The following is a 23,972-nucleotide window of genomic DNA, read 5'->3' as shown; positions in this document are numbered from 1 at the left end:
TTCGGCAGCGCTCCGCTCTCCTCCCCTCCCTGTCTGGTGCCTGCAGGCGACTGATGCCGGCACAGCAGCAGACAGCAGCAGCAGCAGCAAAAAATAACCTGCCGCTCCATTGCGTGGCACAACACAAGTGCAGAGGGGTGACTTGAGCAGCCCCTGCTGGCGGAAAAAGCCTACTGCACCTGGTATTCCCAGGCGGTCTCCCATCCAAGTACTAACCAGGCCTGATCTGCTTAGCTTCCGAATCAGACGAGATCGGGCGTTTTCAGACTAGTATGGCCGTAGCACCGGCCCTTCCTTTTCTCCCTACTTCAAGGCGTGCTGGCCAGCCACATTTTCTTTGCTGCTCTTTCTCTTTATCCCCTTTGTTTTTTTTTCTATTTTCTCTTTGCTCTTCCTCCTCTGTGCGTGCTTCCCTCCCTCCGTCCCTCCAGCTGCCTTTCAGCCAGCCCTTGCCCACCAGCTCCTGTAGTCTCCCACATCCCCACGCAGGCCAACTGCAAGCCCTCCCCCTGCTTCATAAGGCTGCAGCCTGCATTCTCTCATCCTTCCGCACTCCTCCACGCCTCCCTTTTCCCAATGGCAGGCAGTGGCCAGGGGGGTACCGCAGGGATCACTACTGGCACCGCAGCTTTTTACCATATATCTTAACCATCTACAAGATGCTATTAGCCATAACATTAGCAAATTTGCTGATGATACTAAGCTGGCTGGCAGGTGAAATGTCATCAGGATGTTAGCAGATTACAGGGTGACCTGGACAAGTTAGGTGAGTGGCCAGATGCAATTTAATGTGGATAAATCAATGGTTACCCACTTTGGTGCAAGGCAGATTACTACCTAAATGGAATCAATTTAGGTCAAGGGGCAGGACAGAGAGATCTGGGGTTCCTGTACACCACTCAATGAAGGTAAGCATGCAGGTACAGCAGGTAGTGAAGAAGGCTAATAGCATGCTGGCCTTCATAACAAGAGGGATGGAGTATAGAAGCAAAGAGGTTCTTTTGCAGCTGTACAGGGCCCTGGTGAGACCACACCTGGAGTACTGTGTGCAGTTCTGCTCTCCAGATTTGATTCTGGCTATTGAGGGAATGCAGCGTAGGTTCACCAGGTCAATTCCTGGACTGGCGGGATTACCTTACACTGAAAGACTGGAGCGACTGGGCTTGTGTGTACCCTCGAGTTTAGAAGACTGAGAGGGGATCTGATTGAGACATTTCAGATCATCAAAGGATTGGACACTCTGGCGGCAGGAAACATGTTTCCGCTGCTGGGTGAGTGCCGAAACAGAGGACACTGCTTAAAAATACGGGGTAGACCATTAGGACAGAGATGAGGAGAAACTTCTTCACCCAGAGAGTGGTGGCTGTGTGGAATGCTCTGCCCCAGAGGGCAGTGGAGGCCCAGTCTCTGGATTCATTTAAGAAAGAGTTGCATAGAGCTCTCAAGGATAGTGGAATCAAGGGTTACGGAGATAAGGCAGGAACAGGATACTGATTAAGGATGATCAGCCATGATCATATTGAATGGTGGTGCAGGCTCGAAAGGCAGAATGGCCAACTCCTGCACCTATTGTCCTCCTTTCCTGACTGCCACCGCAGACCGCGACACGTGCAGCCCCAATCCCTTTCTTTCCGTCTTTCTCGCTGATTTCGGCAGCGCTCCGCTCTCCTCCCCTCCCTGTCTGGTGCCTGCAGGCGACTGATGGCCGGCACAGCACAGCAGCAGCAGCAGCAGCAGCAGCAAAAATAACCTGCCGCTCCATTGCGTGGCACAACACAAGTGCAGAGGGTGACTTGAGCAGCCCCTGCTGGCGGAAAAAGCCTACTGCACCTGGTATTCCCAGGCGGTCTCCCATCCAAGTACTAACCAGGCCTGAGTCTGCTTAGCTTCCGAGATCAGACGAGATCGGGCGTTTTCAGACTAGTATGGCCGTAGGCACCGGCCCCTTCCTTTTCTCCCTACTTCTTCAAAGCGTGCTGGCCAGCCACATTTTCTTTGCTGCTCTTTCTCTTTATCCCCTTTGTTTTTTTTTCTCTTTTCTCTTTCTCTTGCTCTTCCTCCTCTGTGCGTGCTTCCCTCCCTCCGTCCCTCCAGCTGCCTTTCAGCCAGCCCTTGCCCACCAGGCTCCTGTAGTCTCCCACATCCCCACGCAGGCCAACTGCAAGCCCTCCCCCTGCTTCATCAGGCTGCAGCCTGCATTCTCTCATCCTTCCGCACTCCTCCACGCCTCCCTTTCCCAATGGCAGGCAGTGGCCAGGGGGTACCGCAGGGATCACTACTGGCAACCGCAGCTTTTTACCATATATCTTAACCATCTACAAGATGCTATTAGCCATAACATTAGCAAATTTGCTGATGATACTAAGCTGGCTGGCAGGGTGAAATGTCATCAGGATGTTAGCAGATTACAGGGTGACCTGGACAAGTTAGGTGAGTGGCCAGATGCAATTTAATGTGGATAAATCAATGGTTACCCACTTTGGTGGAAGGCAGATTACTACCTAAATGGAATCAATTTAGGTCAAGGGCAGGACAGAGAGATCTGGGGGTTCCTGTACACCACTCAATGAAGGTAAGCATGCAGGTACAGCAGGTAGTGAAGAAGGCTAATAGCATGCTGGCCTTCATAACAAGAGGGATGGAGTATAGAAGCAAAGAGGTTCTTTTGCAGCTGTACAGGGCCCTGGTGAGACCACACCTGGAGTACTGTGTGCAGTTCTGCTCTCCAGATTTGATTCTGGCTATTGAGGGAATGCAGCGTAGGTTCACCAGTCAATTCCTGGACTGGCGGATTACCTTACACTGAAAGACTGGAGCGACTGGGCTTGTGTGTACCCTCGAGTTTAGAAGACTGAGAGGGGATCTGATTGAGACATTTCAGATCATCAAAGGATTGGACACTCTGGCGGCAGGAAACATGTTTCCGCTGCTGGTGAGTGCCGAAACAGAGGACACTGCTTAAAAATACGGGGTAGACCATTTAGGACAGAGATGAGGAGAAACTTCTTCACCCAGAGAGTGGTGGCTGTGTGGAATGCTCTGCCCCAGAGGGCAGTGGAGGCCCAGTCTCTGGATTCATTTAAGAAAGAGTTGCATAGAGCTCTCAAGGATAGTGGAATCAAGGGTTACGGAGATAAGGCAGGAACAGGATACTGATTAAGGATGATCAGCCATGATCATATTGAATGGTGGTGCAGGCTCGAAAGGCAGAATGGCCAACTCCTGCACCTATTGTCCTCCTTTCCTGACTGCCACCCTCAGACAGCGTGCAGCCCCAATCCCTTTCTTTCCGTCTTTCTCGCGCTGATTTCGGCAGCGCTCCGCTCTCCTCCCCTCCCTGTCTGGTGCCTGCAGGCGACTGATGGCCGGCACAGCAGCAGCAGCAGCAAAAATAACCTGCCGCTCCATTGCGTGGCACAACACAAGTGCAGAGGGGTGACTTGAGCAGCCCCTGCTGGCGGAAAAAGCCTACTGCACCTGGTATTCCCAGCGGTCTCCCATCCAAGTACTAACCAGGCCTGAGTCTGCTTAGCTTCCGAGATCAGACGAGATCGGGCGTTTTCAGACTAGTATGGCCGTAGGCACCGGCCCCTTCCTTTTCTCCCTACTTCAAGGCGTGCTGGCCAGCCACATTTTCTTTGCTGCTCTTTCTCTTTATCCCCTTTGTTTTTTTTTTCTCTTTTCTCTTTGCTCTTCCTCCTCTGTGCGTGCTTCCCTCCCTCCGTCCCTCCAGCTGCCTTTCAGCCAGCCCTTGCCCACCAGGCTCCTGTAGTCTCCCACATCCCCACGCAGGCCAACTGCAAGCCCTCCCCCTGCTTCATAAGGCTGCAGCCTGCATTCTCTCATCCTTCCGCACTCCTCCACGCCTCCCTTTCCCAATGGCAGGCAGTGGCCAGGGGGTACCGCAGGGATCACTACTGGCACCGCAGCTTTTTACCATATATCTTAACCATCTACAAGATGCTATTAGCCATAAATTAGCAAATTTGCTGATGATACTAAGCTGGCTGGCAGGGTGAAATGTCATCAGGATGTTAGCAGATTACAGGGTGACCTGGACAAGTTAGTGAGTGGCCAGATGCAATTTAATGTGGATAAATCAATGGTTACCCACTTTGGTCAAGGCAGATTACTACCTAAAATGGAATCAATTTAGGTCAAGGGGCAGGACAGAGAGATCTGGGGGTTCCTGTACACCACACTCAATGAAGGTAAGCATGCAGGTACAGCAGTAGTGAAGAAGGCTAATAGCATGCTGGCCTTCATAACAAGAGGGATGGAGTATAGAAGCAAAGAGGTTCTTTTGCAGCTGTACAGGGCCCTGGTGAGACCACACCTGGAGTACTGTGTGCAGTTCTGCTCTCCAGATTTGATTCTGGCTATTGAGGGAATGCAGCGTAGGTTCACCAGGTCAATTCCTGACTGGCGGGATTACCTTACACTGAAAGACTGGAGCGACTGGGCTTGTGTGTACCCTCGAGTTTAGAAGACTGAGAGGGGATCTGATTGAGACATTTCAGATCATCAAAGGATTGGACACTCTGGCGGCAGGAAACATGTTTCCGCTGCTGGGTGAGTGCCGAAACAGAGGACACTGCTTAAAATACGGGTAGACCATTTAGGACAGAGATGAGGAGAAACTTCTTCACCCAGAGAGTGGTGGCTGTGTGGAATGCTCTGCCCCAGAGGGCAGTGGAGGCCCAGTCTCTGGATTCATTTAAGAAAGAGTTGCATAGAGCTCTCAAGGATAGTGGAATCAAGGGTTACGGAGATAAGGCAGGAACAGGATACTGATTAAGGATGATCAGCCATGATCATATTGAATGGTGGTGCAGGCTCGAAAGGCAGAATGGCCAACTCCTGCACCTATTGTCCTCCTTTCCTGACTGCCACCCGCAGACAGCGTGCAGCCCCAATCCCTTTCTTTCCGTCTTTCTCGCTGATTTCGGCAGCGCTCCGCTCTCCTCCCCTCCCTGTCTGGTGCCTGCAGGCGACTGATGGCCGGCACAGCAGCAGCAGCAGCAGCAGCAAAAAAAAAATAACCTGCCGCTCCATTGCGTGGCACAACACAAGTGCAGAGGGGTGACTTGAGCAGCCCCTGCTGGCGGAAAAAGCCTACTGCACCTGGTATTCCCAGGCGGTCTCCCATCCAAGTACTAACCAGGCCTGAGTCTGCTTAGCTTCCGAGATCAGAAGATCGGGCGTTTTCAGACTAGTATGGCCGTAGGCACCGGCCCCTTCCTTTTCTCCCTACTTCAAGGCGTGCTGGCCAGCCACATTTTCTTTGCTGCTCTTTCTCTTTATCCCCTTGTTTTTTTTTTTCTCTTTTCTCTTTGCTCTTCCTCCTCTGTGCGTGCTTCCCTCCCTCCGTCCCTCCAGCTGCCTTTCAGCCAGCCCTTGCCCACCAGGCTCCTGTATCTCTCCCACATCCCCACGCAGGCCAACTGCAAGCCCTCCCCCTGCTTCATCAGGCTGCAGCCTGCATTCTCTCATCCTTCCGCACTCCTCCACGCCTCCCTTTCCCAATGGCAGGCAGTGGCCAGGGGGGTACCGCAGGGATCACTACTGGCACCGCAGCTTTTTACCATATATCTTAACCATCTACAAGATGCTATTAGCCATAACATTAGCAAATTTGCTGATGATACTAAGCTGGCTGGCAGGGTGAAATGTCATCAGGATGTTAGCAGATTACAGGGTGACCTGGACAAGTTAGGTGAGTGGCCAGATGCAATTTAATGTGGATAAATCAATGGTTACCCACTTTGGTGCAAGGCAGATTACTACCTAAATGGAATCAATTTAGGTCAAGGGGCAGGACAGAGAGATCTGGGGGTTCCTGTACACCACTCAATGAAGGTAAGCATGCAGGTACAGCAGTAGTGAAGAAGGCTAATAGCATGCTGGCCTTCATAACAAGAGGGATGGAGTATAGAAGCAAAGAGGTTCTTTTGCAGCTGTACAGGGCCCTGGTGAGACCACACCTGGAGTACTGTGTGCAGTTCTGCTCTCCAGATTTGATTCTGGCTATTGAGGGAATGCAGCGTAGGTTCACCAGGTCAATTCCTGGACTGGCGGGATTACCTTACACTGAAAGACTGAGCGACTGGGCTTGTGTGTACCCTCGAGTTTAGAAGACTGAGAGGGGATCTGATTGAGACATTTCAGATCATCAAAGGATTGGACACTCTGGCGGCAGGAAACATGTTTCCGCTGCTGGGTGAGTGCCGAAACAGAGGACACTGCTTAAAAATACGGGTAGACCATTTAGGACAGAGATGAGGAGAAACTTCTTCACCCAGAGAGTGGTGGCTGTGTGGAATGCTCTGCCCCAGAGGGCAGTGGAGGCCCAGTCTCTGGATTCATTTAAGAAAGAGTTGCATAGAGCTCTCAAGGATAACGGAGATAAGGCAGGAACAGGATACTGATTAAGGATGATCAGCCATGATCATATTGAATGGTGGTGCAGGCTCGAAAGGCAGAATGGCCAACTCCTGCACCTATTGTCCTCCTTTCCTGACTGCCACCCTCAGACAGCGTGCAGCCCCAATCCCTTTCTTTCCGTCTTTCTCGCTGATTTCGGCAGCGCTCCGCTCTCCTCCCCTCCCTGTCTGGTGCCTGCAGGCGACTGATGGCCGGCACAGCAGCAGCAGCAGCAGCAAAAAATAACCTGCCGCTCCATTGCGTGGCACAACACAAGTGCAGAGGGGTGACTTGAGCAGCCCCTGCTGGCGGAAAAAGCCTACTGCACCTGGTATTCCCAGGCGGTCTCCCATCCAAGTACTAACCAGGCCTGAGTCTGCTTAGCTTCCGAGATCAGACGAGATCGGGCGTTTTCAGACTAGTATGGCCGTAGGCACCGGCCCCTTCCTTTTCTCCCTACTTCAAGGCGTGCTGGCCAGCCACATTTTCTTTGCTGCTCTTTCTCTTTATCCCCTTTGTTTTTTTTTTCTCTTTTCTCTTTGCTCTTCCTCCTCTGTGCGTGCTTCCCTCCCTCCGTCCCTCCAGCTGCCTTTCAGCCAGCCCTTGCCCACCAGGCTCCTGTAGTCCCCACATCCCCACGCAGGCCAACTGCAAGCCCTCCCCCTGCTTCATAAGGCTGCAGCCTGCATTCTCTCATCCTTCCGCACTCCTCCACGCCTCCCTTTCCCAATGGCAGGCAGTGGCCAGGGGGGGTACCGCAGGGATCACTACTGGCACCGCAGCTTTTTACCATATATCTTAACCATCTACAAGATGCTATTAGCCATAACATTAGCAAATTTGCTGATGATACTAAGCTGGCTGGCAGGGTGAAATGTCATCAGGATGTTAGCAGATTACAGGGTGACCTGGACAAGTTAGGTGAGTGGCCAGATGCAATTTAATGTGGATAAATCAATGGTTACCCACTTTGGTGCAAGGCAGATTACTACCTAAATGGAATCAATTTAGGTCAAGGGGCAGGACAGAGAGATCTGGGGGTTCCTGTACACCACTCAATGAAGGTAAGCATGCAGGTACAGCAGGTAGTGAAGAAGGCTCATAGCATGCTGGCCTTCATAACAAGAGGGATGGAGTATAGAAGCAAAGAGGTTCTTTTGCAGCTGTACAGGGCCCTGGTGAGACCACACCTGGAGTACTGTGTGCAGTTCTGCTCTCCAGATTTGATTCTGGCTATTGAGGGAATGCAGCGTAGGTTCACCAGGTCAATTCCTGGACTGGCGGGATTACCTTACACTGAAAGACTGGAGCGACTGGGCTTGTGTGTACCCTCGAGTTTAGAAGACTGAGAGGGGATCTGATTGAGACATTTCAGATCATCAAAGGATTGGACACTCTGGCGGCAGGAAACATGTTTCCGCTGCTGGGGTGAGTGCCGAAACAGAGGACACTGCTTTAAAAATACGGGGTAGACCATTTAGGACAGAGATGAGGAGAAACTTCTTCACCCAGAGAGTGGTGGCTGTGTGGAATGCTCTGCCCCAGAGGGCAGTGGAGGCCCAGTCTCTGGATTCATTTAAGAAAGAGTTGCATAGAGCTCTCAAGGATAGTGGAATCAAGGGTTACGGAGATAAGGCAGGAACAGGATACTGATTAAGGATGATCAGCCATGATCATATTGAATGGTGGTGCAGGCTCGAAAGGCAGAATGGCCAACTCCTGCACCTATTGTCCTCCTTTCCTGACTGCCACCCTCAGACAGCGTGCAGCCCCAATCCCTTTCTTTCCGTCTTTCTCGCTGATTTCGGCAGCGCTCCGCTCTCCTCCCCCCCCTCCTGTCTGGTGCCTGCAGGCGACTGATGGCCGGCACAGCAGCAGCAGCAGCAGCAGCAAAAATAACCTGCCGCTCCATTGCGTGGCACAACACAAGTGCAGAGGGGTGACTTGAGCAGCCCCTGCTGGCGGAAAAGGCCTACTGCACCTGGTATTCCCAGGCGGTCTCCCATCCAAGTACTAACCAGGCCTGAGTCTGCTTAGCTTCCGAGATCAGACGAGATCGGGCGTTTTCAGACTAGTATGGCCGTAGGCACCGGCCCCTTCCTTTTCTCCCTACTTCAAGGCGTGCTGGCCAGCCACATTTTCTTTGCTGCTCTTTCTCTTTATCCCCTTTGTTTTTTTTTTCCTCTTTTCTCTTTGCTCTTCCTCCTCTGTGCGTGCTTCCCTCCCTCCGTCCCTCCAGCTGCCTTTCAGCCAGCCCTTGCCCACCAGGCTCCTGTAGTCTCCCACATCCCCACGCAGGCCAACTGCAAGCCCTCCCCCTGCTTCATAGGCTGCAGCCTGCATTCTCTCATCCTTCCGCACTCCTCCACGCCTCCCTTTCCCAATGGCAGGCAGTGGCCAGGGGGTACCGCAGGGATCACTACTGGCACCGCAGCTTTTTACCATATATCTTAACCATCTACAAGATGCTATTAGCCATAACATTAGCAAATTTGCTGATGATACTAAGCTGGCTGGCAGGGTGAAATGTCATCAGGATGTTAGCAGATTACAGGGTGACCTGGACAAGTTAGGTGAGTGGCCAGATGCAATTTAATGTGGATAAATCAATGGTTACCCACTTTGGTGCAAGGCAGATTACTACCTAAATGGAATCAATTTAGGTCAAGGGGCAGGACAGAGAGATCTGGGGGTTCCTGTACACCACTCAATGAAGGTAAGCATGCAGGTACAGCAGGTAGTGAAGAAGGCTAATAGCATGCTGGCCTTCATAACAAGAGGGATGGAGTATAGAAGCAAAGAGGTTCTTTTGCAGCTGTACAGGCCCTGGTGAGACCACACCTGGAGTACTGTGTGCAGTTCTGCTCTCCAGATTTGATTCTGGCTATTGAGGGAATGCAGCGTAGGTTCACCAGGTCAATTCCTGGACTGGCGGGATTACCTTACACTGAAAGACTGGAGCGACTGGGCTTGTGTGTACCCTCGAGTTTAGAAGACTGAGAGGGGATCTGATTGAGACATTTCAGATCATCAAAGGATTGGACACTCTGGCGGCAGGAAACATGTTTCCGCTGCTGGGTGAGTGCCGAAACAGAGGACACTGCTTAAAAATACGGGGTAGACCATTTAGGACAGAGATGAGGAGAAACTTCTTCACCCAGAGAGTGGTGGCTGTGTGGAATGCTCTGCCCCAGAGGGCATGGGAGGCCCAGTCTCTGGATTCATTTAAGAAAGAGTTGCATAGAGCTCTCAAGGATAGTGGAATCAAGGGTTACGGAGATAAGGCAGGAACAGGATACTGATTAAGGATGATCAGCCATGATCATATTGAATGGTGGTGCAGGCTCGAAGGCAGAATGGCCAACTCCTGCACCTATTGTCCTCCTTTCCTGACTGCCACCCGCAGACAGCGTGCAGCCCCAATCCCTTTCTTTCCGTCTTTCTCGCTGATTTCGGCAGCGCTCCGCTCTCCTCCCCTCCCTGTCTGGTGCCTGCAGGCGACTGATGGCCGGCACAGCAGCAGCAGCAGCACAGCAGCAGCAGCAGCAAAATAACCTGCCGCTCCATTGCGTGGCACAACACAAGTGCAGAGGGGTGACTTGAGCAGCCCCTGCTGGCGGAAAAAGCCTACTGCACCTGGTATTCCCAGGCAGTCACTCCATCCAAGTACTAACCAGGCCTGAGTCTGCTTAGCTTCCGAGATCAGACGAGATCGGCGTTTTCAGACTAGTATGGCCGTAGGCACCTGCCCCTTCCTTTTCTCCCTACTTCAAGGCGTGCTGGCCAGCCACATTTTCTTTGCTGCTCTTTCTCTTTATCCCCTTTGTTTTTTTTTTTCTCTTTTCTCTTTGCTCTTCCTCCTCTGTGCGTGCTTCCCTCCCTCCGTCCCTCCAGCTGCCTTTCAGCCAGCCCTTGCCCACCAGGCTCCTGTAGTCTCCCACATCCCCACGCAGGCCAACTGCAAGCCCTCCCCCTGCTTCATAAGGCTGCAGCCTGCATTCTCTCATCCTTCCGCACTCCTCCACGCCTCCCTTTCCCAATGGCAGGCAGTGGCCAGGGGGGTACCGCAGGGATCACTACTGGGACCGCAGCTTTTTACCATATATCTTAACCATCTACAAGATGCTATTAGCCATAACATTAGCAAATTTGCTGATGATACTAAGCTGGCTGGCAGGGTGAAATGTCATCAGGATGTTAGCAGATTACAGGGTGACCTGGACAAGTTAGGTGAGTGCCAGATGCAATTTAATGTGGATAAATCAATGGTTACCCACTTTGGTGCAAGGCAGATTACTACCTAAATGGAATCAATTTAGGTCAAGGGGCAGGACAGAGAGATCTGGGGGTTCCTGTACACCACTCAATGAAGGTAAGCATGCAGGTACAGCAGGTAGTGAAGAAGGCTAATAGCATGCTGGCCTTCATAACAAGAGGGATGGAGTATAGAAGCAAAGAGGTTCTTTTGCAGCTGTACAGGGCCCTGGTGAGACCACACCTGGAGTACTGTGTGCAGTTCTGCTCTCCAGATTTGATTCTGGCTATTGAGGGAATGCAGCGTAGGTTCACCAGGTCAATTCCTGGACTGGCGGGATTACCTTACACTGAAAGACTGGAGCGACTGGGCTTGTGTGTACCCTCGAGTTTAGAAGACTGAGAGGGATCTGATTGAGACATTTCAGATCATCAAAGGATTGGACACTCTGGCGGCAGGAAACATGTTTCCGCTGCTGGGTGAGTGCCGAAACAGAGGACACTGCTTAAAAATACGGGGTAGACCATTTAGGACAGAGATGAGGAAAACTTCTTCACCCAGAGAGTGGTGGCTGTGTGGAATGCTCTGCCCCAGAGGGCAGTGGAGGCCCAGTCTCTGGATTCATTTAAGAAAGAGTTGCATAGAGCTCTCAAGGATAGTGGAATCAAGGGTTACGGAGATAAGGCAGGAACAGGATACTGATTAAGGATGATCAGCCATGATCATATTGAATGGTGGTGCAGGCTCGAAAGGCAGAATGGCCAACTCCTGCACCTATTGTCCTCCTTTCCTGACTGCCACCCGCAGACAGCGTGCAGCCCCAATCCCTTTCTTTCCGTCTTTCTCGCTGATTTCGGCAGCGCTCCGCTCTCCTCCCCCTCCCTGTCTGGTGCCTGCAGGCGACTGATGGCCGGCACAGCAGCAGCAGCAGCAGCAGCAAAAAAATAACCTGCCGCTCCATTGCGTGGCACAACACAAGTGCAGAGGGGTGACTTGAGCAGCCCCTGCTGGCGGAAAAAGCCTACTGCACCTGGTATTCCCAGGCGGTCTCCCATCCAAGTACTAACCAGGCCTGAGTCTGCTTAGCTTCCGAGATCAGACGAGATCGGGCGTTTTCAGACTAGTATGGCCGTAGGCACCGGCCCCTTCCTTTTCTCCCTACTTCAAGGCGTGCTGGCCAGCCACATTTTCTTTGCTGCTCTTTCTCTTTATCCCTTTGTTTTTTTTTTCTCTTTTCTCTTTGCTCTTCCTCCTCTGTGCGTGCTTCCCTCCCTCCGTCCCTCCAGCTGCCTTTCAGCCAGCCCTTGCCCACCAGGCTCCTGTAGTCTCCCACATCCCCACGCAGGCCAACTGCAAGCCCTCCCCCTGCTTCATAAGGCTGCAGCCTGCATTCTCTCATCCTTCCGCACTCCTCCACGCCTCCCTTTCCCAATGGCAGGCAGTGGCCAGGGGGGTACCGCAGGGATCACTACTGGCACCGCAGCTTTTTACCATATATCTTAACCATCTACAAGATGCTATTAGCCATAACATTAGCAAATTTGCTGATGATACTAAGCTGGCTGGCAGGGTGAAATGTCATCAGGATGTTAGCAGATTACAGGGTGACCTGGACAAGTTAGGTGAGTGGCCAGATGCAATTTAATGTGGATAAATCAATGGTTACCCACTTTGGTGCAAGGCAGATTACTACCTAAATGGAATCAATTTAGGTCAAGGGGCAGGACAGAGAGATCTGGGGGTTCCTGTACACCACTCAATGAAGGTAAGCATGCAGGTACAGCAGGTAGTGAAGAAGGCTAATAGCATGCTGGCCTTCATAACAAGAGGGATGGAGTATAGAAGCAAAGAGGTTCTTTTGCAGCTGTACAGGGCCCTGGTGAGACCACACCTGGAGTACTGTGTGCAGTTCTGCTCTCCAGATTTGATTCTGGCTATTGAGGGAATGCAGCGTAGGTTCACCAGGTCAATTCCTGGACTGGCGGGATTACCTTACACTGAAAGACTGGAGCGACTGGGCTTGTGTGTACCCTCGAGTTTAGAAGACTGAGAGGGGATCTGATTGAGACATTTCAGATCATCAAAGGATTGGACACTCTGGCGGCAGGAAACATGTTTCCGCTGCTGGTGAGTGCCGAAACAGAGGACACTGCTTAAAAATACGGGGTAGACCATTTAGGACAGAGATGAGGAGAAACTTCTTCACCCAGAGAGTGGTGGCTGTGTGGAATGCTCTGCCCCAGAGGGCAGTGGAGGCCCAGTCTCTGGATTCATTTAAGAAAGAGTTGCATAGAGCTCTCAAGGATAGTGGAATCAAGGGTTACGGAGATAAGGCAGGAACAGGATACTGATTAAGGATGATCAGCCATGATCATATTGAATGGTGGTGCAGGCTCGAAAGGCAGAATGGCCAACTCCTGCACCTATTGTCCTCCTTTCCTGACTGCCACCCGCAGACAGCGTGCAGCCCCAATCCCTTTCTTTCCGTCTTTCTCGCTGATTTCGGCAGCGCTCCGCTCTCCTCCCCTCCCTGTCTGGTGCCTGCAGGCGACTGATGGCCGGCACAGCAGCAGCAGCACAGCAGCAGCAGCAGCAGCAAAAATAACCTGCCGCTCCATTGCGTGGCACAACACAAGTGCAGAGGGGTGACTTGAGCAGCCCCTGCTGGCGGAAAAAGCCTACTGCACCTGGCATTCCCAGGCGGTCTCCCATCCAAGTACTAACCAGGCCTGAGTCTGCTTAGCTTCCGAGATCGGGCTTTTTCAGACTAGTATGGCCGTAGGCACCGGCCCCTTCCTTTTCTCCCTACTTCAAGGCGTGCTGGCCAGCCACATTTTCTTTGCTGCTCTTTCTCTTTATCCCCTTTGTTTTTTTTTTCTCTTTTCTCTTTGCTCTTCCTCCTCTGTGCGTGCTTCCCTCCCTCCGTCCCTCCAGCTGCCTTTCAGCCAGCCCTTGCCCACCAGGCTCCTGTAGTCTCCCACATCCCCACGCAGGCCAACTGCAAGCCCTCCCCCTGCTTCATAAGGCTGCAGCCTGCATTCTCTCATCCTTCCGCACTCCTCCACGCCTCCCTTTCCCAATGGCAGGCAGTGGCCAGGGGGGGTACCGCAGGGATCACTACTGGCACCGCAGCTTTTTACCATATATCTTAACCATCTACAAGATGCTATTAGCCATAACATTAGCAAATTTGCTGATGATACTAAGCTGGCTGGCAGGGTGAAATGTCATCAGGATGTTAGCAGATTACAGGGTGACCTGGACAAGTTAGGTGAGTGGCCAGATGCAATTTAATGTGGATAAATCAATGGTTACCCACTTTGGTGCAAGGCAGATTACTACCTAAATGGAATCAATTTAGGTCAAGGGGCAGGACAGAGAGATCTGGGGGTTCCTGTACACCACTCAATGAAGGTAAGCATGCAGGTACAGCAGGTAGTGAAGAAGGCTAATAGCATGCTGGCCTTCATAACAAGAGGGATGGAGTATAGAAGCAAAGAGGTTCTTTTGCAGCTGTACAGGGCCCTGGTGAGACCACACCTGGAGTACTGTGTGCAGTTCTGCTCTCCAGATTTGATTCTGGCTATTGAGGGAATGCAGCGTAGGTTCACCAGGTCAATTCCTGGACTGGCGGGGATTACCTTACACTGAAAGACTGGAGCGACTGGGCTTGTGTGTACCCTCGAGTTTAGAAGACTGAGAGGGGATCTGATTGAGACATTTCAGATCATCAAAGGATTGGACACTCTGGCGGCAGGAAACATGTTTCCGCTGCTGGTGAGTGCCGAAACAGAGGACACTGCTTAAAAATACGGGGTAGACCATTTAGGACAGAGATGAGGAGAAACTTCTTCACCCAGAGAGTGGTGGCTGTGTGGAATGCTCTGCCCCAGAGGGCAGTGGAGGCCCAGTCTCTGGATTCATTTAAGAAAGAGTTGCATAGAGCTCTCAAGGATAGTGGAATCAAGGGTTACGGAGATAAGGCAGGAACAGGATACTGATTAAGGATGATCAGCCATGATCATATTGAATGGTGGTGCAGGCTCGAAAGGCAGAATGGCCAACTCCTGCACCTATTGTCCTCCTTTCCTGACTGCCACCCGCAGACAGCGTGCAGCCCCAATCCCTTTCTTTCCGTCTTTCTCGCTGATTTCGGCAGCGCTCCGCTCTCCTCCCCTCCCTGTCTGGTGCCTGCAGGCGACTGATGGCCGGCACAGCAGCAGCAGCAGCAGCAGCAAAAATAACCTGCCGCTCCATTGCGTGGCACAACACAAGTGCAGAGGGGTGACTTGAGCAGCCCCTGCTGGCGGAAAAAGCCTACTGCACCTGGTATTCCCAGGCGGTCTCCCATCCAAGTACTAACCAGGCCTGAGTCTGCTTAGCTTCCGAGATCAGACGAGATCAGGCGTTTTCAGACTAGTATGGCCGTAGGCACCGGCCCCTTCCTTTCTCCCTACTTCAAGGCGTGCTGGCCAGCCACATTTTCTTTGCTGCTCTTTCTCTTTATCCCCTTTGTTTTTTTTTTCTCTTTTCTCTTTGCTCTTCCTCCTCTGTGCGTGCTTCCCTCCCTCCGTCCCTCCAGCTGCCTTTCAGCCAGCCCTTGCCCACCAGGCTCCTGTAGTCTCCCACATCCCCACGCAGGCCAACTGCAAGCCCTCCCCCTGCTTCATAAGGCTGCAGCCTGCATTCTCTCATCCTTCCGCACTCCTCCACGCCTCCCTTTCCCAATGGCAGGCAGTGGCCAGGGGGTACCGCAGGGATCACTACTGGCACCGCAGCTTTTTACCATATATCTTAACCATCTACAAGATGCTATTAGCCATAACATTAGCAAATTTGCTGATGATACTAAGCTGGCTGGCAGGGTGAAATGTCATCAGGATGTTAGCAGATTACAGGGTGACCTGGACAAGTTAGGTGAGTGGCCAGATGCAATTTAATGTGGATAAATCAATGGTTACCCACTTTGTGCAAGGCAGATTACTACCTAAATGGAATCATTTAGGTCAAGGGGCAGGACAGAGAGATCTGGGGGTTCCTGTACACCACTCAATGAAGGTAAGCATGCAGGTACAGCAGGTAGTGAAGAAGGCTAATAGCATGCTGGCCTTCATAACAAGAGGGATGGAGTATAGAAGCAAAGAGGTTCTTTTGCAGCTGTACAGGGCCCTGGTGAGACCACACCTGGAGTACTGTGTGCAGTTCTGCTCTCCAGATTTGATTCTGGCTATTGAGGGGAATGCAGCGTAGGTTCACCAGGTCAATTCCTGGACTGGCGGGATTACCTTACACTGAAAGACTGGAGCGACTGGGCTTGTGTGTACCCTCGAGTTTAGAAGACTGAGAGGGATCTGATTGAGACATTTCAGATCATCAAAGGATTGGACACTCTGGCGGCAGGAAACATGTTTCCGCTGCTGGGTGAGTGCCGAAACAGAGGACACTGCTTAAAAATACGGGGTAGACCATTTAGGACAGAGATGAGGAGAAACTTCTTCACCCAGAGAGTGGTGGCTGTGTGGAATGCTCTGCCCCAGAGGGCAGTGGAGGCCCAGTCTCTGGATTCATTTAAGAAAGAGTTGCATAGAGCTCTCAAGGATAGTGGAATCAAGGGTTACGGAGATAAGGCAGGAACAGGATACTGATTAAGGATGATCAGCCATGATCATATTGAATGGTGGTGCAGGCTCGAAAGGCAGAATGGCCAACTCCTGCACCTATTGTCCTCCTTTCCTGACTGCCACCCTCAGACAGCGTGCAGCCCCAATCCCTTTCTTTCCGTCTTTCTCGCTGATTTCGGCAGCGCTCCGCTCTCCTCCCTCCCTGTCTGGTGCCTGCAGGCGACTGATGGCCGGCCAGCAGCAGCAGCAGCAGCAGCAGCAGCAAAAATAACCTGCCGCTCCATTGCGTGGCACAACACAAGTGCAGAGGGGTGACTTGAGCAGCCCCTGCTGGCGGAAAAAGCCTACTGCACCTGGTATTCCCAGGCGGTCTCCCATCCAAGTACTAACCAGGCCTGAGTCTGCTTAGCTTCCGAGATCAGACGAGATCGGGCGTTTTCAGACTAGTATGGCCGTAGGCACCGGCCCCTTCCTTTTCTCCCTACTTCAAGGCGTGCTGGCCAGCCACATTTTCTTTGCTGCTCTTTCTCTTTATCCCCTTTGTTTTTTTTTTCTCTTTTCTCTTTGCTCTTCCTCCTCTGTGCGTGCTTCCCTCCCTCCGTCCCTCCAGCTGCCTTTCAGCCAGCCCTTGCCCACCAGGCTCCTGTAGTCTCCCACATCCCCACGCAGGCCAACTGCAAGCCCTCCCCCTGCTTCATAAGGCTGCAGCCTGCATTCTCTCATCCTTCCGCACTCCTCCACGCCTCCCTTTCCCAATGGCAGGCAGTGGCCAGGGGGGTACCGCAGGGATCACTACTGGCACCGCAGCTTTTTACCATATATCTTAACCATCTACAAGATGCTATTAGCCATAACATTAGCAAATTTGCTGATGATACTAAGCTGGCTGGCAGGGTGAAATGTCATCAGGATGTTAGCAGATTACAGGGTGACCTGGACAAGTTAGGTGAGTGGCCAGATGCAATTTAATGTGGATAAATCAATGGTTACCCACTTTGGTGCAAGGCAGATTACTACCTAAATGGAATCAATTTAGGTCAAGGGGCAGGACAGAGAGATCTGGGGTTCCTGTACACCACTCAATGAAGGTAAGCATGCAGGTACAGCAGGTAGTGAAGAAGGCTAATAGCATGCTGGCCTTCATAACAAGAGGGATGGAGTATAGAAGCAAAGAGGTTCTTTTGCAGCTGTACAGGGCCCTGGTGAGACCACACCTGGAGTACTGTGTGCAGTTCTGCTCTCCAGATTTGATTCTGGCTATTGAGGGAATGCAGCGTAGGTTCACCAGGTCAATTCCTGGACTGGCGGGATTACCTTACACTGAAAGACTGGAGCGACTGGGCTTGTGTGTACCCTCGAGTTTAGAAGACTGAGAGGGGATCTGATTGAGACATTTCAGATCATCAAAGGATTGGACACTCTGGCGGCAGGAAACATGTTTCCGCTGCTGGGTGAGTGCCGAAACAGAGGACACTGCTTAAAAATACGGGGTAGACCATTTAGGACAGAGATGGAGAAACTTCTTCACCCAGAGAGTGGTGGCTGTGTGGAATGCTCTGCCCCAGAGGGCAGTGGAGGCCCAGTCTCTGGATTCATTTAAGAAAGAGTTGCATAGAGCTCTCAAGGATAGTGGAATCAAGGGTTACGGAGATAAGGCAGGAACAGGATACTGATTAAGGATGATCAGCCATGATCATATTGAATGGTGGTGCAGGCTCGAAAGGCAGAATGGCCAACTCCTGCACCTATTGTCCTCCTTTCCTGACTGCCACCCTCAGACAGCGTGCAGCCCCAATCCCTTTCTTTCCGTCTTTCTCGCTGATTTCGGCAGCGCTCCGCTCTCCCCCCTCCCTGTCTGGTGCCTGCAGGCGACTGATGGCCGGCACAGCAGCACAGCAGCAGCAGCAGCAGCAAAAAATAACCTGCCGCTCCATTGCGTGGCACAACACAAGTGCAGAGGGGTGACTTGAGCAGCCCCTGCTGGCGGAAAAAGCCTACTGCACCTGGTATTCCCAGGCGGTCTCCCATCCAAGTACTAACCGGCCTGAGTCTGCTTAGCTTCCGAGATCAGGCGCGTTTTCAGACTAGTATGGCCGTAGGCACCGGCCCCTTCCTTTTCTCCCTACTTCAAGGTGTGCTGGCCAGCCACATTTTCTTTGCTGCTCTTTCTCTTTATCCCCTTTGTTTTTTTTTTCTCTTTTCTCTTTGCTCTTCCTCCTCTGTGCGTGCTTCCCTCCCTCCGTCCCTCCAGCTGCCTTTCAGCCAGCCCTTGCCCACCAGGCTCCTGTAGTCTCCCACATCCCACGCAGGCCAACTGCAAGCCCTCCCCCTGCTTCATAAGGCTGCAGCCTGCATTCTCTCATCCTTCCGCACTCCTCCACGCCTCCCTTTCCCAATGGCAGGCAGTGGCCAGGGGGTACCGCAGGGATCACTACTGGCACCGCAGCTTTTTACCATATATCTTAACCATCTACAAGATGCTATTAGCCATAACATTAGCAAATTTGCTGATGATACTAAGCTGGCTGGCAGGGTGAAATGTCATCAGGATGTTAGCAGATTACAGGGTGACCTGGACAAGTTAGGTGAGTGGCCAGATGCAATTTAATGTGGATAAATCAATGGTTACCCACTTTGGTGCAAGGCAGATTACTACCTAAATGGAATCAATTTAGGTCAAGGGGCAGGACAGAGAGATCTGGGGGTTCCTGTACACCACTCAATGAAGGTAAGCATGCAGGTACAGCAGGTAGTGAAGAAGGCTAATAGCATGCTGGCCTTCATAACAAGAGGGATGGAGTATAGAAGCAAAGAGGTTCTTTTGCAGCTGTACAGGGCCCTGGTGAGACCACACCTGGAGTACTGTGTGCAGTTCTGCTCTCCAGATTTGATTCTGGCTATTGAGGGAATGCAGCGTAGGTTCACCAGGTCAATTCCTGGACTGGCGGGATTACCTTACACTGAAAGACTGGAGCGACTGGGCTTGTGTGTACCCTCGAGTTTAGAAGACTGAGAGGGGATCTGATTGAGACATTTCAGATCATCAAAGGATTGGACACTCTGGCGGCAGGAAACATGTTTCCGCTGCTGGGTGAGTGCCGAAACAGAGGACACTGCTTAAAAATACGGGGTAGACCATTTAGGACAGAGATGAGGAGAAACTTCTTCACCCAGAGAGTGGTGGCTGTGTGGAATGCTCTGCCCCAGAGGGCAGTGGAGGCCCAGTCTCTGGATTCATTTAAGAAAGAGTTGCATAGAGCTCTCAAGGATAGTGGAATCAAGGGTTACGGAGATAAGGCAGGAACAGGATACTGATTAAGGATGATCAGCCATGATCATATTGAATGGTGGTGCAGGCTCGAAAGGCAGAATGGCCAACTCCTGCACCTATTGTCCTCCTTTCCTGACTGCCACCCGCAGACAGCGTGCAGCCCCAATCCCTTTCTTTCCGTCTTTCTCGCTGATTTCGGCAGCGCTCCGCTCTCCTCCCCCCCTGTCTGGTGCCTGCAGGCGACTGATGGCCGGCACAGCAGCAGCAGCAGCAGCAGCAGCAGCAGCAAAAATAACCTGCCGCTCCATTGCGTGGCACAACACAAGTGCAGAGGGGTGACTTGAGCAGCCCCTGCTGGCGGAAAAAGCCTACTGCACCTGGTATTCCCAGGCGGTCTCCCATCCAAGTACTAACCAGGCCTGAGTCTGCTTAGCTTCCGAGATCAGACGAGATCGGGCGTTTTCAGACTAGTATGGCCGTAGGCACCGGCCCCTTCCTTTTCTCCCTACTTCAAGGCGTGCTGGCCAGCCACATTTTCTTTGCTGCTCTTTCTCTTTATCCCCTTTGTTTTTTTTTTCTCTTTTCTCTTTGCTCTTCCTCCTCTGTGCGTGCTTCCCTCCCTCCGTCCCTCAGCTGCCTTTCAGCCAGCCCTTGCCCACCAGGCTCCTGTAGTCTCCCACATCCCCACGCAGGCCAACTGCAAGCCCTCCCCCTGCTTCATAAGGCTGCAGCCTGCATTCTCTCATCCTTCCGCACTCCTCCACGCCTCCCTTTCCCAATGGCAGGCAGTGGCCAGGGGGTACCGCAGGGATCACTACTGGCACCGCAGCTTTTTACCATATATCTTAACCATCTACAAGATGCTATTAGCCATAACATTAGCAAATTTGCTGATGATACTAAGCTGGCTGGCAGGGTGAAATGTCATCAGGATGTTAGCAGATTACAGGGTGACCTGGACAAGTTAGGTGAGTGGCCAGATGCAATTTAATGTGGATAAATCAATGGTTACCCACTTTGGTGGAAGGCAGATTACTACCTAAATGGAATCAATTTAGGTCAAGGGGCAGGACAGAGAGATCTGGGGTTTCCTGTACACCACTCAATGAAGGTAAGCATGCAGGTACAGCAGGTAGTGAAGAAGGCTAATAGCATGCTGGCCTTCATAACAAGAGGGATGGAGTATAGAAGCAAAGAGGTTCTTTTGCAGCTGTACAGGGCCCTGGTGAGACCACACCTGGAGTACTGTGTGCAGTTCTGCTCTCCAGATTTGATTCTGGCTATTGAGGGAATGCAGCGTAGGTTCACCAGGTCAATTCCTGGACTGGCGGGATTACCTTACACTGAAAGACTGGAGCGACTGGGCTTGTGTGTACCCTCGAGTTTAGAAGACTGAGAGGGGATCTGATTGAGACATTTCAGATCATCAAAGGATTGGACACTCTGGCGGCAGGAAACATGTTTCCGCTGCTGGGTGAGTGCCGAAACAGAGGACACTGCTTAAAAATACGGGGTAGACCATTTAGGACAGAGATGAGGAGAAACTTCTTCACCCAGAGAGTGGTGGCTGTGTGGAATGCTCTGCCCCAGAGGGCAGTGGAGGCCCAGTCTCTGGATTCATTTAAGAAAGAGTTGCATAGAGCTCTCAAGGATAGTGGAATCAAGGGTTACGGAGATAAGGCAGGAACAGGATACTGATTAAGGATGATCAGCCATGATCATATTGAATGGTGGTGCAGGCTCGAAAGGCAGAATGGCCAACTCCTGCACCTATTGTCCTCCTTTCCTGACTGCCACCCTCAGACAGCGTGCAGCCCCAATCCCTTTCTTTCCGTCTTTCTCGCTGATTTCGGCAGCGCTCCGCTCTCCTCCCCTCCCTGTCTGGTGCCTGCAGGCGACTGATGGCCGGCACAGCAGCAGCAGCAGCAGCAGCAAAAATAACCTGCCGCTCCATTGCGTGGCACAACACAAGTGCAGAGGGGTGACTTGAGCAGCCCCTGCTGGCGGAAAAAGCCTACTGCACCTGGTATTCCCAGGCGGTCTCCCATCCAAGTACTAACCAGGCCTGAGTCTGCTTAGCTTCCGAGATCAGACGTTTTCAGACTAGTATGGCCGTAGGCACGGCCCCTTCCTTTTCTCCCTACTTCAAGGCGTGCTGGCCAGCCACATTTTCTTTGCTGCTCTTTCTCTTTATCCCCTTTGTTTTTTTTTTTCTCTTTCTCTCTTTGCTCTTCCTCCTCTGTGCGTGCTTCCCTCCCTCCGTCCCTCCAGCTGCCTTTCAGCCAGCCCTTGCCCACCAGGCTCCTGTAGTCTCCCACATCCCCACGCAGGCCAACTGCAAGCCCTCCCCCTGCTTCATCAGGCTGCAGCCTGCATTCTCTCATCCTTCCGCACTCCTCCACGCCTCCCTTTCCCAATGGCAGGCAGTGGCCAGGGGGGTACGCAGGGATCACTACTGGCACCGCAGCTTTTTACCATATATCTTAACCATCTACAAGATGCTATTAGCCATAACATTAGCAAATTTGCTGATGATACTAAGCTGGCTGGCAGGGTGAAATGTCATCAGGATGTTAGCAGATTACAGGGTGACCTGGACAAGTTAGGTGAGTGGCCAGATGCAATTTAATGTGGATAAATCAATGGTTACCCACTTTGGTGCAAGGCAGATTACTACCTAAATGGAATCAATTTAGGTCAAGGGGCAGGACAGAGAGATCTGGGGGTTCCTGTACACCACTCAATGAAGGTAAGCATGCAGGTACAGCAGGTAGTGAAGAAGGCTAATAGCATGCTGGCCTTCATAACAAGAGGGATGGAGTATAGAAGCAAAGAGGTTCTTTTGCAGCTGTACAGGGCCCTGGTGAGACCACACCTGGAGTACTGTGTGCAGTTCTGCTCTCCAGATTTGATTCTGGCTATTGAGGGAATGCAGCGTAGGTTCACCAGGTCAATTCCTGGACTGGCGGGATTACCTTACACTGAAAGACTGGAGCGACTGGGCTTGTGTGTACCCTCGAGTTTAGAAGACTGAGAGGGGATCTGATTGAGACATTTCAGATCATCAAAGGATTGGACACTCTGGCGGCAGGAAACATGTTTCCGCTGCTGGGTGAGTGCCGAAACAGAGGACACTGCTTAAAAATACGGGGTAGACCATTTAGGACAGAGATGAGGAAAACTTCTTCACCCAGAGAGTGGTGGCTGTGTGGAATGCTCTGCCCCAGAGGGCAGTGGAGGCCCAGTCTCTGGATTCATTTAAGAAAGAGTTGCATAGAGCTCTCAAGGATAGTGGAATCAAGGGTTACGGAGATAAGGCAGGAACAGGATACTGATTAAGGATGATCAGCCATGATCATATTGAATGGTGGTGCAGGCTCGAAAGGCAGAATGGCCAACTCCTGCACCTATTGTCCTCCTTTCCTGACTGCCACCCGCAGACAGCGTGCAGCCCCAATCCCTTTCTTTCCGTCTTTCTCGCTGATTTCGGCAGCGCTCCGCTCTCCTCCCCTCCCTGTCTGGTGCCTGCAGGCGACTGATGGCCGGCACAGCAGCAGCAGCAGCAGCACAAAAATAACCTGCCGCTCCATTGCGTGGCACAACACAAGTGCAGAGGGGTGACTTGAGCAGCCCCTGCTGGCGGAAAAAGCCTACTGCACCTGGTATTCCCAGGCGGTCTCCCATCCAAGTACTAACCAGGCCTGAGTCTGCTTAGCTTCCGAGATCAGACGAGATCGGGCGTTTTCAGACTAGTATGGCCGTAGGCACCGGCCCCTTCCTTTTCTCCCTACTTCAAGGCGTGCTGGCCAGCCACATTTTCTTTGCTGCTCTTTCTCTTTATCCCCTTTGTTTTTTTTTTTCTTTTTCTCTTTGCTCTTCTCCTCCTCCTCTGTGCGTGCTTCCCTCCCTCCGTCCCTCCAGCTGCCTTTCAGCCAGCCCTTGCCCACCAGGCTCCTGTAGTCTCCCACATCCCCACGCAGGCCAACTGCAAGCCCTCCCCCTGCTTCATAAGGCTGCAGCCTGCATTCTCTCATCCTTCCGCACTCCTCCACGCCTCCCTTTCCCAATGGCAGGCAGTGGCCAGGGGGGTACCGCAGGGATCACTACTGGCACCGCAGCTTTTTACCATATATCTTAACCATCTACAAGATGCTATTAGCCATAACATTAGCAAATTTGCTGATGATACTAAGCTGGCTGGCAGGGTGAAATGTCATCAGGATGTTAGCAGATTACAGGGTGACCTGGACAAGTTAGGTGAGTGGCCAGATGCAATTTAATGTGGATAAATCAATGGTTACCCACTTTGGTGCAAGGCAGATTACTACCTAAATGGAATCAATTTAGGTCAAGGGGCAGGACAGAGAGATCTGGGGGTTCCTGTACACCACTCAATGAAGGT

At 52.0% G+C, this 23,972-nt stretch overlaps 10 non-coding genes and 5 pseudogenes across 10 annotated transcripts; all 15 read right to left on the bottom strand.

Moving 5' to 3' along the window:
- Positions 1-167: 167 nt before the first annotated feature.
- Positions 168-284, bottom strand: LOC132810681 (5S ribosomal RNA; annotated as a pseudogene).
- A 1,534-nt stretch (positions 285-1,818) lies between these two features.
- Positions 1,819-1,937, bottom strand: LOC132810715 (5S ribosomal RNA). The gene has a single exon (XR_009643036.1). It is a non-coding gene; the product is annotated as a 5S ribosomal RNA (ribosomal RNA).
- Positions 1,938-3,465: 1,528 nt separating this feature from the next.
- On the bottom strand, positions 3,466-3,583 carry LOC132810722 (5S ribosomal RNA). Its single transcript, XR_009643043.1, has one exon. It is a non-coding gene; the product is annotated as a 5S ribosomal RNA (ribosomal RNA).
- Positions 3,584-5,112: 1,529 nt separating this feature from the next.
- LOC132810729 (5S ribosomal RNA) lies at positions 5,113-5,229 on the bottom strand. The gene has a single exon (XR_009643050.1). It is a non-coding gene; the product is annotated as a 5S ribosomal RNA (ribosomal RNA).
- Positions 5,230-6,739: 1,510 nt separating this feature from the next.
- LOC132810714 (5S ribosomal RNA) lies at positions 6,740-6,858 on the bottom strand. The gene has a single exon (XR_009643035.1). It is a non-coding gene; the product is annotated as a 5S ribosomal RNA (ribosomal RNA).
- Positions 6,859-8,392: 1,534 nt separating this feature from the next.
- LOC132810693 (5S ribosomal RNA) lies at positions 8,393-8,511 on the bottom strand. The gene has a single exon (XR_009643016.1). It is a non-coding gene; the product is annotated as a 5S ribosomal RNA (ribosomal RNA).
- A 1,536-nt stretch (positions 8,512-10,047) lies between these two features.
- On the bottom strand, positions 10,048-10,166 carry LOC132810733 (5S ribosomal RNA; annotated as a pseudogene).
- Positions 10,167-11,696: 1,530 nt separating this feature from the next.
- Positions 11,697-11,815, bottom strand: LOC132810712 (5S ribosomal RNA). Its single transcript, XR_009643034.1, has one exon. It is a non-coding gene; the product is annotated as a 5S ribosomal RNA (ribosomal RNA).
- A 1,538-nt stretch (positions 11,816-13,353) lies between these two features.
- Positions 13,354-13,462, bottom strand: LOC132810679 (5S ribosomal RNA; annotated as a pseudogene).
- A 1,530-nt stretch (positions 13,463-14,992) lies between these two features.
- LOC132810716 (5S ribosomal RNA) lies at positions 14,993-15,111 on the bottom strand. Its single transcript, XR_009643037.1, has one exon. It is a non-coding gene; the product is annotated as a 5S ribosomal RNA (ribosomal RNA).
- Positions 15,112-16,640: 1,529 nt separating this feature from the next.
- Positions 16,641-16,759, bottom strand: LOC132810711 (5S ribosomal RNA). Its single transcript, XR_009643033.1, has one exon. It is a non-coding gene; the product is annotated as a 5S ribosomal RNA (ribosomal RNA).
- Positions 16,760-18,290: 1,531 nt separating this feature from the next.
- On the bottom strand, positions 18,291-18,400 carry LOC132810682 (5S ribosomal RNA; annotated as a pseudogene).
- A 1,535-nt stretch (positions 18,401-19,935) lies between these two features.
- Positions 19,936-20,054, bottom strand: LOC132810710 (5S ribosomal RNA). The gene has a single exon (XR_009643032.1). It is a non-coding gene; the product is annotated as a 5S ribosomal RNA (ribosomal RNA).
- Positions 20,055-21,581: 1,527 nt separating this feature from the next.
- LOC132810678 (5S ribosomal RNA) lies at positions 21,582-21,690 on the bottom strand (annotated as a pseudogene).
- A 1,527-nt stretch (positions 21,691-23,217) lies between these two features.
- On the bottom strand, positions 23,218-23,336 carry LOC132810709 (5S ribosomal RNA). The gene has a single exon (XR_009643031.1). It is a non-coding gene; the product is annotated as a 5S ribosomal RNA (ribosomal RNA).
- Positions 23,337-23,972: the final 636 nt, after the last annotated feature.

Source organism: Hemiscyllium ocellatum, unplaced genomic scaffold, assembly GCF_020745735.1.
Source record: "Hemiscyllium ocellatum isolate sHemOce1 unplaced genomic scaffold, sHemOce1.pat.X.cur. scaffold_1818_pat_ctg1, whole genome shotgun sequence".
Taxonomy (NCBI): domain Eukaryota; kingdom Metazoa; phylum Chordata; class Chondrichthyes; order Orectolobiformes; family Hemiscylliidae; genus Hemiscyllium; species Hemiscyllium ocellatum.
The sequence above is the reverse complement of the archived record's forward strand: the minus strand, read 5'-3'. Positions and strand labels throughout refer to the sequence as shown.